The sequence below is a fragment of the Geotrypetes seraphini genome, chromosome 4 (assembly GCF_902459505.1).
Source record: "Geotrypetes seraphini chromosome 4, aGeoSer1.1, whole genome shotgun sequence".
Lineage (NCBI taxonomy): Eukaryota > Metazoa > Chordata > Amphibia > Gymnophiona > Dermophiidae > Geotrypetes > Geotrypetes seraphini.
Window position 1 is genome coordinate 127,870,648 of NC_047087.1, and position 13,407 is coordinate 127,884,054.

The 13,407-nt window shown below is 45.0% G+C and overlaps 1 protein-coding gene across 5 annotated transcripts in view; it reads right to left on the reverse strand.

Annotated features, from left to right (window-relative positions):
* The window catches only part of BRWD1 (bromodomain and WD repeat domain containing 1), a 614,838-nt gene that overhangs the window by 528,111 nt on the left and 73,320 nt on the right, over nt 1-13,407 (reverse strand). The gene's annotated exons all lie outside the window — the stretch shown is intronic.

A 13,407-nucleotide genomic window follows, 5' to 3' on the forward strand; every position in this document is an offset into this window, starting at 1 on the left:
TAGCATTGAACCGATCCTTTTGACGGATCATGCAGGTAATTGGATTGAATGTCATCTCAGTGAAAAGGATTTAAGTAGACCTGTTTGGAGATTTAATAATACATTGCTTGCAGATTCAAACTTTCTTGAGGAAACTCAAATAAAAATAATTGAGTATTTTCAACTCAATACTTCGGAGGAAGTCTCATTGGAAACCATTTGGGTTGCTTTCAAGGCTATGATGAGAGGGCAAATTATTTCATATTCAGCGTACGTACGGAAAATGCTAAAATTAGAATTTTCTAATCTGGAACAAAATATTCAAACCTTAAGAGTCACAATTGGCCTCAAACTACTTTCAGACCCTCTTGAAAGCTAAATATAAATATAGTGAGATTTCCTCACAATTGGCTAGGAAAGATTTGTTTTCTCAACAGGCTCTGTATTATGGAAACTCGAATAAAGTGGAAAGATTATTGGCTAATTATCTCAAAGCTAAAAAAAGAAAAGTAAAGATTGTGGCTATTAAAAATGAGAAGGGTAAAACTCATTCTCAAATTGGAAGTATTTTTAAACAATTTTTGGAATTTTATAAAGCTTTATATTCTTCTGAGCTTTATTCAGATAAGGTAACTGAAGGGTTAGACTTTTTAAAGTTAATTAAGGGGCCAAAAATTCCCGAGCATATAAAAAGAAATCTTGAAGCACCTATATCACTTCAAGAACTCCAGACAGCGTTGAAGTCCCTCAGAGTTGGATCCGCTCCGGGTGGTGATGGTTTTACTGTGGAGTTTTTCAAATCATTTCAAATTATACTCTTACCTCATCTTCTATATTTTTATCAAACGCAACTAACTAAAGACTATTTTAGGTACTATGGCAGAATCACTAACTATTGTTTTGCTGAAGCCAAATAAAGATCCCATGTTGGTTTCAAACTATAGGCCTATTTCTTTAATTAATGTGGATGGAAAACTCCTGGCTAAGCTATTGGCTCTAACATTAGCAAAGGCTCTCCCTTATATGATCAGAATGCACCAAACGGGTTTCGTCGCTCAAAGGTATTCTTCCAATAACACCAGATTGGCATTTCATATGTTTAATTTATCAAAAACAATGAATGATCCGGTCTTTTCTGTCTCTTTGGATGCAGAGAAGGCCTTCGATCACGTGGAATGGACTTTCATGTATCAAGAGATGGAATGGTTTGGTATAGGATCTGATTTATACAAATGAGTCAAACCTTGTATAGTTCCCCATCTGCCAGATTATATATTAATAATACTTTCTCGGAGCGTTTTCGTCTGGAGAGGGGAGTTAGACAAGGATGTCCCTTGTCTCTTTTGCTTTTTGATATTGTTCTGGAACCCTTGTTGTTAGCAGGCATACAGCAGGCAAAGGAGATACAGGGGATTCCTTATGCAGATCGGGAATATAAGATCTCTGCTTATGCAGATGATATCTTGCTTCATTTGAGAAATCCAGATTCCACCATCCCGCATTTACTGGAATTGATTGAAAAATTTGGTAAATTCTCTCGATATAAAATTAATTGGAGTAAAGTCGGAGGTTCTTCCGTTAAACGTGCATTGTGCAAAAGAATTATTTGATTCATTCCCTTTCCTTTGGAAGAAAGAGGGTATAAAATATTTAGGTATCATGATTCAAACAACTCTGGAAGACACAATGACAGTAAATGAAAAATCTTTATTGTTGAAAGTCAAAGAAATGTGTCAGCATTGGAACCCTTTACATCTTTCTTGGTGGGGGAAAGTCCAAACTGTCAAGATGATGATTTTGCCTGTAGTTTGCTACCAAATGGTTATGTTGCCAGTTTATTTTCAGGGGTCCTTTTATAAGAAATTGAATGGAATTCTCATTAAATTTATTTGGCTGGGTAAAACGGCTAGAATAGCTTTAGTATCTTTGCAAAAACCAATTGTGGCGGGTGGGGTAAATTTTCCAAATTTCTATAGATACCATTAAGCATTTATTATGTGTCAGGATATGTATTGGATCCTTCCTGAGCTCATGGAACATCCTGATTGGCTTTACTTAGAATGGCAACTTATGTCCCCATTGCGATTATGTCATATTTTGAGTATCAAGATGCCAAGGATTTATAAGGACAATAGTATTCTTTGTGATACATGGAAAGCATTAAAATTCATTGACAATTTAACATCTATACCAATACAACAATCCACGTGTCAATCTATATGGCTGAACTCCAAGATTCAAATTGGCGAGTTTAAGATCATCTGGAAGCAATGGATGCAGGCAGGTATACGTACTTTATATGATGTATTATCAAAAGGGAGAATGCTTGATTTTACACAACTGCAACAATCATTTGGTATTGCAAAGTCTCAAGTATATAAGTGGTTCCAGTTGAAGCAGGCCATTCAGAAGGGGTTCCCTGATTGGCGAAATTAAAAAAAATCAGTATAGCTTGCCGGGCCTTTACTTCCAGACAGATATGCAAGGGCATCAGACAGCCAAGTGGTATAAATGTCTGAAAGACATTTGGAGCATTGAGATTAAGCAGCAGATTTCTGCTACTCAATGGTCTCAGATTTAGTCTTGGAGGATGAGATGTACAGCGTCAGCATCTGAAGCAAACATGTTTTTTTCTGTTGCATAGAAGTTTTTGGACCCCTGTTAGATTACGAAAGTTAGATATCTCAAAATCTAATAGATGCTGGCACTGTTATCTTGACACAGGGACACTGGATCATCTGTTTTATTGTCCTTTGATACTCAATTTTTGAAGGTCTATATGGGGACATATTAATACCATACTGGATTCATCGATTCCATTAAACTATGGTGTAGTTATCTGTGGAACACTATTGCATATTAAACCCCCATTGGACAGGTATAAATGTTGGCTTTTCCTGATCATGATAGGATAGCCATGCAAATGGTTACTCGCAATTGGAAAAACTGGGATCACCTTAGTTTTACCTTTTCGTGAGTAAATGTATGTTTATGCTATAAGTATGAAAAAATGAACGCTGACATGTTGGGACATAAGTTATTCAGATTAGTTTGGGGTCCACTAAAGTCTTTTGTTACTTTGTTATAATTGGCTCTTACCTTAATTTCCTCTAGATTATACACACATCCAGGGAAGGGGGGTTATCTACTTTGTTTTATTACTTGATTGAATGTACTGGATGGGAAGGGGGGAGTAATTCATTTTGTATTGTTAGTGTTGATTCCGATTATTAATGTATGTACAATTTTATGCACTTTATAATAGCCTTGAAAACTTAATAAAGATTCAAAAAACAAAAACAAATTTTTTAAAGTAATTTTAGATTCCTAAAAACATGATCCAACATAACTGAATTACTAAGACAAAACATTGCTGTACACTAAAATTAGTTATTTGATTGGTTATTAAAAGAAATTACAGTATTTTTCGTTCCATAAGATGCACTATTTCCCCCCCCCCAAAAAAAATGATTGGAAATAAGGGTGCGTCTTATGGAGCGAATACCCTCCCTGTACCCCCATACCTTTTAAAAAATCCTGCCGTCCAGCGCTGTATGGCAGGAGCTTTCAGCTCTCCTGCCCTGCCCTCCGCTGACTCCTGAATTCTCGTAGCAGCGTCAGAGCGGAGCATGAGGCAGGCACGACCTTTTCGTTTTCCTGCCTGGTCATGCTCTGCTTCGTGAATGGCTGCCGCCAGTTCTCGCAGGACTGATGGCAGCCATTCACGGAGTGGGAGCAGGTAGGAACGCGAAGAGCTTGCACCTGCCTCGTGCTCCACTCTGACGCTGCCACGAGAGTTTAGGAGTCAGCTAAGGAAAGGGCAGGAACATAAGAACATAAGAAGTTGCCTCCGCTGAGGCAGACCAGAGGTCCATCTCGCCCAGCGGTCCGCTCCCGCGGCGGCCCATCAGGCCCATTGCCTGAGCAATGGTCCCAGACTATCCCTATAACCTACCGCTACTCTTATCTGTACCCCTCAATTCCTTTATCCTCTAGGAACCTATCCAAACCTTCTTTGAAGCCTTGTAACGTGCTCCGGCCTATCACAGCCTCCGGAAGCGCGTTCCATGTGTCCACCACCCTCTGGGTGAAAAAGAACTTTCTGGCATTTGTTTTAAACCTGTCTCCTTTTAATTTTTCCGAGTGCCCCCTTGTACTTGTGGTTCCCCATAATCTGAAAAATCTGTCCCTGTCTACTTTTTCTATACCCTTCAGGATCTTGAAGGTTTCTATCATATCTCCTCTAAGTCTCCGCTTTTCCAGGGAGAACAGCCCCAGCTTTTTCAGTCTGTCAATATATGAGAGGTTTTCCATACCTCTTATCAGTTTAGTTGCTCTTCCCTGGACTCCCTCAAGTACCGCCATGTCCTTTTTGAGGTACGGCGACCAATACTGGACACAGTACTCCAGATGCGGTCGCACCATTGCACGATACAGTGGCAGGATGACCTCCTTTGTCCTGGTCGTGATACCCTTCTTAATGATACCCAACATTTTGTTTGCTTTTCTTGAGGCTGTGGCGCACTGTGCCGACGCCTTCAAAGACGTGTCCACCATCACTCCCAGGTCTCTTTCAAGGTTACTTACCCCTAGCAGTGATCCTCCCATTTTGTAGCTGAACATCGGGTTCTTTTTCCCTACATGCATGACCTTGCATTTCCCTACGTTAAAGTTCATTTGCCATTTTTTGGCCCATTCTTCTAGCGTCGTTAGGTCCCTTTGCAGATCTTCGCAGTCTTCCATGGTTTCAACCCTGCGGTAGAGTTTGGTGTTATCTGCAAATTTAATAACTTCGCAATTTGTTCCCGCCTCCAGGTCATTAATAAATATATTGAACAGGAGCGGTCCCAGCACCGACCCCTGCGGAACTCCGCTCGTGACCCCATGCCAGTCTGAGTAATGGCCCTTCACTCCAACCCTCTGTTTCCTGTCTGCCAGCCAGTTTTTGATCCATCGGTGGACCTCCCCTTGCACCCCGTGTCTCCACAGCTTTTTAAGCAGTCTTTCGTGTGGTACCTTGTCAAAGGCTTTTTGAAAGTCAAGGTAAATGATATCAATGGATTCCCCTTTATCCACCTGTCTGTTTACCCCCTCAAAGAAGTACAATAAGTTTGTGAGGCATGACCTACCCTTGCAGAAGCCGTGCTGGCTCGACTTTAGCTGTCCATTGTTTTCTATGTGTTCACAGATACTGTCCTTAATCAGTGCTTCCATCATTTTTCCCGGGACCGAGGTCAAGCTCACCGGCCTGTAGTTCCCCGGGTCCCCCCTTGAACCCTTCTTGAAGATGGGTGTGACATTTGCAATTTTCCAATCCTCCGGGATCTCTCCAGTTTTTAAGGATAGGTTACATATTTGGCGAAGTGGCTCTGCTATTACGTTCCTTAGTTCCTTGAGTATCCTTGGGTGAATGCCGTCCGGACCTGGCGATTTGTCGCTCTTTAGTCTGTCTATCTGCCTGAGGACATCCTCTTGGCTTACCTCTAGTTGGACCAGCTTTTCATCCCGATCCCCATTTACGATGTCCTCCGGTTCCGGAATATTGGATGTGTCCTCCCTTGTGAAGACTGACGTGAAGAACTTATTTAACCTGTCTGCTATCTCTTTTTCCTCTTTTACCACTCCTTTTTTGTCTCCATCATCCAATGGCCCCACTTCTTCCCTTGCCGGTTGCTTCCCCTTCACATATCTGAAGAACAATTTGAAGTTTGTTGCTTCCCCCGCCAGTCTCTCCTCATATTCTCTTTTAGCTTTTCTAACCACATGGTGACACTCCCTTTGGTGTTCTTTGTGCTCCTTTTGGTTGTCCTTTGTTTGGTCCTTTTTCCATTTTTTGAACGATGCTTTCTTGTCACTTATCGCCTTTTTCACTGCAGTTGTTATCCACGCTGGGTTTTTTGTTCGGTTTTTTTTGCACCCCTTCCTGAATCTGGGGATGTACAGGTTCTGTGCCTCTTGCACCGTGCCCTTGAGTAGGAACCAGGCTTTTTCTACAGACTCCATCTTCCTTGCGCTACCGTTGAGTTTCTTTCCAACCAATTTCCTCATGCCATCATAATTCCCTTTTTTGAAGTTGAGTGCTGTCGCTGTGGATCTTTTCACCTTTGATGGTCCAATTTCCAGCTTGCACTGGATCATGTTGTGATCGCTGTTTCCTAGGGGTTCTAGCACCGCCACCTCCTTTGCAGGTCCCCCTAGCCCATTGAGGATTAGGTCGAGAGTTGCATCCCCCCGTGTTGGTTCCGTGACCAGCTGTTCCATGAAACAGTCCCTCGTGGTTTCCAGGAATTTGGTCTCCCTTGTGCAGTTTGAGTGTCCAATACTCCAGTCTATCCCAGGGTAGTTGAAGTCTCCCATCACCATCACGCTTCCGCTTTTGCATATCTGCCTCAGCTCAGCCTCCAGGTCCTGGTCGAGTGCTTCCGGTTGTCCAGGTGGGCGATAGTACAGGCCCAATTTTATGTCTGCTCCAGTTCCTCCAGGTAGCTTAATCCATAGTGATTCCAAGTCGTCCGCCCTTACTGTTGTTTCTATCCTGGTTGAAGGTATGGAGTCCTTTATATAAAGCGCTATTCCTCCACCCTTCTTGTGTGTCCTGTCCCTCCTGTAGAGTTTGTACCCTGGTATGGCCACATCCCATTTGTTGTCGTCAGTCCACCACATTTCTGTGACTCCTATTATGTCCAGGTCCTTTGTACTGGCTATGACTTCTAGTTCTCCCATTTTGGCTCTTAGGCTCCTAGCATTAGTGTATAGGCAATTTAAGTCCTGGTTGTTTGCCTTTTCCGCTGGTTTTCCTCGTGGTTTGGCGCCCCTGCCAACCTTCTCATGGGTTGCCAGCCCCCGAGCTTTGTTGTGTTCATCCCCATCCTGCGGTGTGTCTATGTTGTCCTCAGCCTGCTCCCCCATGTTTGGATGACCCTCTGGCTCCTGTTGTTCTCTCTTAATTCTGCTTGCTAGGTTCGTTTGTGCATTGGCTCCCTGCATTGCGTCCTTTTCCCAAAAGTTCCCTCTCAGTCCCGAGCCCTCTTTTACAAATTTCTGGTTCAGTATCCTTGTTTGATACTTTGGTCCGATGTGTCGAGGTCAGGTCGACTGTCGGCTTTCCCCTTCTCCTCAGTTTAAAGCCAAGTCTATGCTGCTCTGGACGTTGCGTGCCAGAAACCTCGTTCAAGCCATGCTCAGGTGCAGTCCGTCCCTCCTGTAGAGCTTGTTCTTCCCCCAAAAGGTTGTCCAGTTCCGTACAAAGTGGAAACCCTCCTCTTCGCACCATCTCCACAGCCAACCGTTTACTGCTTGCAGCTCGGTCTGTCTCTTAGCATCTGCCCTCGGTACTGGCAGGATCTCTGAGAAGGCTATCCTCCTTGTCCTCAGCTTCAGTTTCCACCCCAGGATCCTGAACTGCTCAGTTAGTGTAGTCCTGTTGTAGCTCCTCCTGCTGATGTCGTTGGTTCCAACGTGGATTATCACCGCTGTCTCCTCTGTTTCAGCTCCGTCCAGGATTCTCTCTATTCTGTCAATGACGTCCTTCGTTCTCGCCCCCGGGAGACATGTCACTAGTCGGTCCTCTCTCCCTCCTGCTATGTGACTGTCCACTTCTCTCAGGATTGAGTCTCCCACTACAATTGCAGACTTCCCCTTCCTTGGTTGTCTCTCTGGTCTCAGGTCCGTGTCGCGATCCGCTGGATTTTCCTCTGGGTTCTGTTGTGTCACTATCTCCTCTGTCTGTCCAGCTCCTCCGCAAGGTCCTACTCTCATGGCGTCTGGTGGATTCTGTCCATTGTTGGTTCCACTCCGATGTGCTGTTTGTCCTGAGCCGCCACCATCCTGCAGGCCTCCTCGATGAATTTCTCGAGCTCTCTTACTTGCTCCGTGACGTGACTCTCTCCGGTGGTATCCTCCGTTGTCCAGCACGGTTCCTCTAAGGTGCACAGTCCTTCCAGCTCCTGGACCCTGGCCTGCAGTCTCCCGACCTCCTTCCTCAGGCTATCCAGTTCCTGACATCGACCGCATATGTACGCCTGCCTCCCGGAGGGGAGGTAGTCATACATATGACACTCGATGCAGTACACTGGGTAGCTCCGCTGGGTTCCTGCAGCCTCCATTTCTTTTTCCCTGCTCCTTTGGTTCCTCGGTGTGTATGAGTGGTGTCCGGCGTGCAGCTAGCTGAAAGGGTAGAGAGAGAAGAGAGTAATGAGAGAGAAAAAAAAGAATTTTGCTGCTGCTGTAAGGAAGAACAAAACAAAACGCTGCCAAGGTTTGCCTCGTGCCCTGGCTCCCTTCTTCTTAAAGGGGGAGCCCGGGCCCGATGCAACCTCTGACTCGGGTGGGGGTGGGCGGAGCTAACTCTCGCCGCGACCCCGGTCTAACAGCCTGCTCTGGCTGCTTCCTCCTGCCTTCCCCTCTGCCTCTCCGCTCCTGTAAGGAAGAACAAAACAAAACAAAACGCTGCCGAGGTTTGCCTCGTGCCCTGGCTCCCTTCTTCTTAAAGGGGGAGCCCTGGCCCAATGCAACCTCTGACGCGGGTGGGGGTGGGCGGAGCTACCTCTCGCCGCAACCCCGGTCTAACAGCCTGCTCTGGCTGCTTCCTCCTGCCTTCCCCTCTGCCTCTCCGCTCCTGTAAGGAAGAACAAAACAAAACAAAACGCTGCCGAGGTTTGCCTCGTGCCCTGGCTCCCTTCTTCTTAAAGGGGGAGCGCTGAAAGTTCCTGCCATGCAGCACTGGATGGCAGGATTTTTAAAAAGGTACAGGGGGCCTGCCAGCCTGCTTTCTTGCCTCAGGGTGGAGGGCCCCGTCTGCCTGCCTGCCCTGTCCCAGCCTGCCACTAGACCTGCCCTGTGCCCTGTCCCTGCCTACTACTAGACCACGAGAGAGGGGACAGGGTAAAGGGAAGGATGGTGGGACAGGGTACATAAGTTGGTTCAAAATTTTTTTTTTCTTGGATTGTCCTCCTCTAAATGTAGGTGAGTCTTATGGTCAGGTGCGTCTAATAGAGTGAAAAATATGGTACCTTCTTTGCCTATCACATAGCCTCAAATCTTCCTTAACCATTTTTTATCTTCTAGACAGCTACAAATAACTAGCATTACTGGAATACTAACCTCTCTCTTAGCTCAAAAATAGATCTATCTATTAAGAAACTCTTAGTAGATGATTAAGAGAGTTTGGAGGATGAGTAGGGAAGAGAAAACCCTGCAACCATGATTATTTTACCCAGTATTTCAGAACTTTCAACTGGCAAGAAAAAAGCGTGGGCACATTTTTAATAAAAGTGACTCATTAAAAAAAGGACAGCTTTCAATGTATACCATTCAACCATCACCACAAAATGTACCAGATTAATTTTTTTTTTTTTTAAAGGCAACCTATTTATTTCTTTTTATATCCCATCCTCCCAGGAGAGCTCACAATGAATGGGTTACAAGTTTACTTATATAACAAAGCATGGTAAAATATAGCATGTGGCAGACATTGTAGTCCTTGCTAAACCAGTGCAGAAAAATGGGTTTTGTTCCCCTGCCTAGATATAGAAAAACCAAACAGCTCAAAAGCTTGCTTCACTCCTCTTATAAAGGTCTAGTGGTGCCTTCAAATCTTCAGGGCCCAACAGCAAAGCTAAAGATGACCAGAGTTAACTGTATTTTGGTTTCCAAATCACCATCACAACCAAACCAGTATAAACACTCTATTCCACTCCATGGTTAATCCAGAAATTACCATATTCTGCCCCAAGAGTATAACTAGGTCAACATCATATTTGCTGGGGGAGTTTTAACATTTTATTTAGCCAAAAGAGAGAACAGTAAACCTAACATCCCGTATTGAAACTGTGATTCAAGTACAAAACAATCCTACCCTTCCCTTCCCCTCTCCACATATATTCCAAAATATGTTCATTCACGTCAGGTGAGAAGCCAGAGACCAAAGGCCATTCCAAGTCCAAAAGCAAGAGATACCAGCTATCTGAGAAACAAAATCGCAAGGCCCTTTTCGAACCCGGCTTGCAGGAAAGTAAATATCACCAGAACAGTATCCCTCTCTGGTTCTACCTGTTCCTTGACACACCATTAACGGAAAGGTCTTCCAGGTCTTAGCAAGAGCTGCAACCATCACAGACTTCTTAGCCGTAAGGAGAGTTGTAACCACAACCTCCAAATAATCCTTCCAAATCAAAAGCCAAGTCATCAGACCAAAACTTTCCAGCTTCTCCATCACAACTGGGCCTTGATAGTAGGACAGATTGAAATGGATGGAAGAGGGAGGAATGTTGAACAGATTGGTGGAGGAAATTAAGGGAGAGATGTGGCATGGTACTGAAGAAAGGTGATAGGAGAAATGTTGGGCATGGGGCTGCACATGGTGCAGGGGATGAGAAAGGGAGAAATGTTGGATGTGGCAATAGAGGGGGTGGGAGAGATGCACCCTGGATCCCTCTCTCTCTCTCTTTCCCTTTGCAGCAAGGGAGGGAATGAGAGAAACATATGGTGGACAGTGAAAGAGAGAGGGAGACATGTTGCACATGAGGGTGGAGGAGAGAGAACGAAATGCTGTGCATGAGTGGGGAGGGGAAATAGAAGGAGAATGATCCAAGATAGAAGGGAATGAGGATGCTGTACAATGGGTGGAAGAGAGAAATGCTGCACCATGGTAGGAGTAGCAATGGATAGCAACCACTTGAAGAAGAACTTGCAGAAGACAGGAAATCAGAAAAAAGAGAAAACGAACCAACTTGATGGAAAAATAGATCTCTAAACAAAGGTTAAAAAAAAAAAAGGAATTTATTTACTGAAATATGTTAGCTTTGGGAAATGTATATAGCAGATGTCTTTGCATTGTGTTCAACAGAAAAGGAAATACATTTCTGGTTTTATTTCTTCAGTGTTGAAGTACTTGCTGACCCTTGCTGTGGCTGATGGAGATCCCAAAACACCGCCAGCTGAGGACCTCCAAAGGCAACCAGAACTTCCCTCCACCAAGCATAGCAGTCACTGGCATCCCTGAGCCACTGAGGTGCCAGCATCACTCAGGGATGCTGCTGCTTACAAAGCTTGGCAAAAGAGACTTCCTACATTTGGAAAAAGTCCTCAGCTGACATAGTTTGAGGGTCTTCATCAGCTGGAGTATTTATATTTACATTAGAGGATCTGGCAAGAGACCCATTTACTAAGTATATATTCTTTCCAAGTTTATGGAGACGGAAGAGAATACTGGAAGAGACAGATTCGATTCCAGCGGGGATGGGTTTGATTTCTGTCCCCATGCAACCCTCTAGTCCAGAGCCACCAGGATCACCAGACCCCGATGAATCGCTATCCTGAAGATGATCCAACCCACCATGGCCTACGGTGGAAATACACAAAGAAGCAGTTTGTGGGCCAGGGCTGAACCACGGCGTCCAGCCCTGCACTTCACCGCTCTACTCTGATTGTAGAAGCAGATTGCCTTTGCATTCTTAGATGTGGCCACGAGATCTATATCCGGTGTACCCCAAGTCTGAACTGTGTGGAAAAACGCATTCTGGGACAGTGACCACTCTCCAGGATCCAGAGTCTGCCAGCTGAGAAAGTCAGCTTGGACATTCTCTACTTCTGCCACGTAAGCTGAAAGGGCCTACAAGTGAAGTTCTGGCTACTGGAACAACATTCAGCTTCCAAGCAAAGGGAAGCATTTCTTGTGCCACCCTGTCTGTTCACATAAGACACTGCCATGGCGTTGTATGAAAATATCCCGACTGCTTTCCCTGTCAGGAAAGACTGCAATCGTAGCAAGGTTAACTGAATAGCTCTCAGATAAATGATGGACCACTTGCTCTCTGATAGGGAACACTTGCCCTGGAGAAGATGACTGCAGCAAAGGGAGTCATGAGGGTCGTCAGAGTCATTTCTGAGATGCATGCCCCTCGCCAAGTTCTTCCCTTGGAGCCACCAATGAAGGCTACGCTTTGCCTCTGCCATCCAGGACAGCATCATCTGCAGGGATTGACTTTGTACAGACCATTTGGACAGAAGGGAGTATTAGAGAGGGTGCAAATGAGCCCTTGCCCAGGTCACCACTTCCAAGGAGTCCGCTATTGAGCCCAGTACTTACAGATATTGCCAGGCCATAGGGCTCAAAAGAACCAAGATTTCTAGGATTCGCATTCCGCTTGCGTGGCTCAGGAAGAAAGACAGCCCCGCGATGTGTCAAAACAGACTCCTAGATAACCCAAGCACTGAGTCGGCAAAGGTGACTTTATCGGAAGTTGACTATCCAGCCCAGGTCCTGCAGGAGGCTCACCACTTGCTGAACTGCGTGCTCGCAGTTTTCCAGAGAGGGAGCCCTGATCAGCCAATCATCCAGGTAAGGATGCACCCAGATAGCCATCTTGCGAAGGTGGGATGCTACAACCATCACCTTGGTAAAGGTGAAGGGAAGCTGTGGCTAAACTGAAGGGGAGTGCCACAAATTGAAAGTGGTGCTGGAGCACGTGAAATCTCGGATTATTGTCCTGTGAGCATGAAAAAGTTCTGTAGCTACTGCAGTACAACTGCAATCGTAATCTTTGACGCAGTTATTTTATTTATATTCTGAATTTTTGATTTTATTGTGTGAATGTTCTGTGTTTTTCTTTTTAAATTTTGGCGTTCCCTTCTTTTACTTATGTTTTATGGATTTGTAAGCCACTGTGACTTTTAACAATCAGTGAGGTATCAAGTATGTAACAAACAAGCATATGCCTCTGTCAAATCCAGAGGCAAGGAATGCTCCAGATGTAAATTGCCAACATAAACACTGTCGACCTTAAGATCCAGAAGGGAAGTCTCCCATAAGGGCTCATAAGGAGCTCTACTGAAACCTTATAATACGGTGTTAAGATCCCAGAAAGGGAGATACACTGGAGGGCACAACCAAAGAGCCCCTTTAATGAACCGGATGACATCTGGGTGAGAGGCCAGAGAGCCTCTTTCCCTCAATGCATGGAAACAGTAAAAGGCTTGCTATCTGCATCTTCAGCAACCCTACTGACAGATCCTTCTGAAGTCCCTCTTGCAAAAAGTCCAGGACTATCTAAATCGGAGCTTGTAAGGGCTCTACATCATCCATAGCACACCAGTGCTGAAAGGACTTCCAGACCTTAGCATAGGCTGCTACCATCGATGGGTTATGGCTCTAAGCCGAGTTGGAAAAACGTTGTCAGAGTAACCCTTGCTTATCAGGGCTGCCCATTCAAGAGCCATGCAGGAAGTCCGAAGTGCTTCAGATTCTCGATAGGGATGTGTTCCTAAGCAAGAAGATCCACTTGGATAGACAGTCTGAGGCCTTCGTCCCTATGGAGGCAAACTAGGTCCACATACCATAGTCTGCGAGGCCAATCGAACGCCACCAGGACTACCAACCCCAGATTTGCAATCCTGAAAATGACTTGCCTTAGCATGGACCACAGGAGA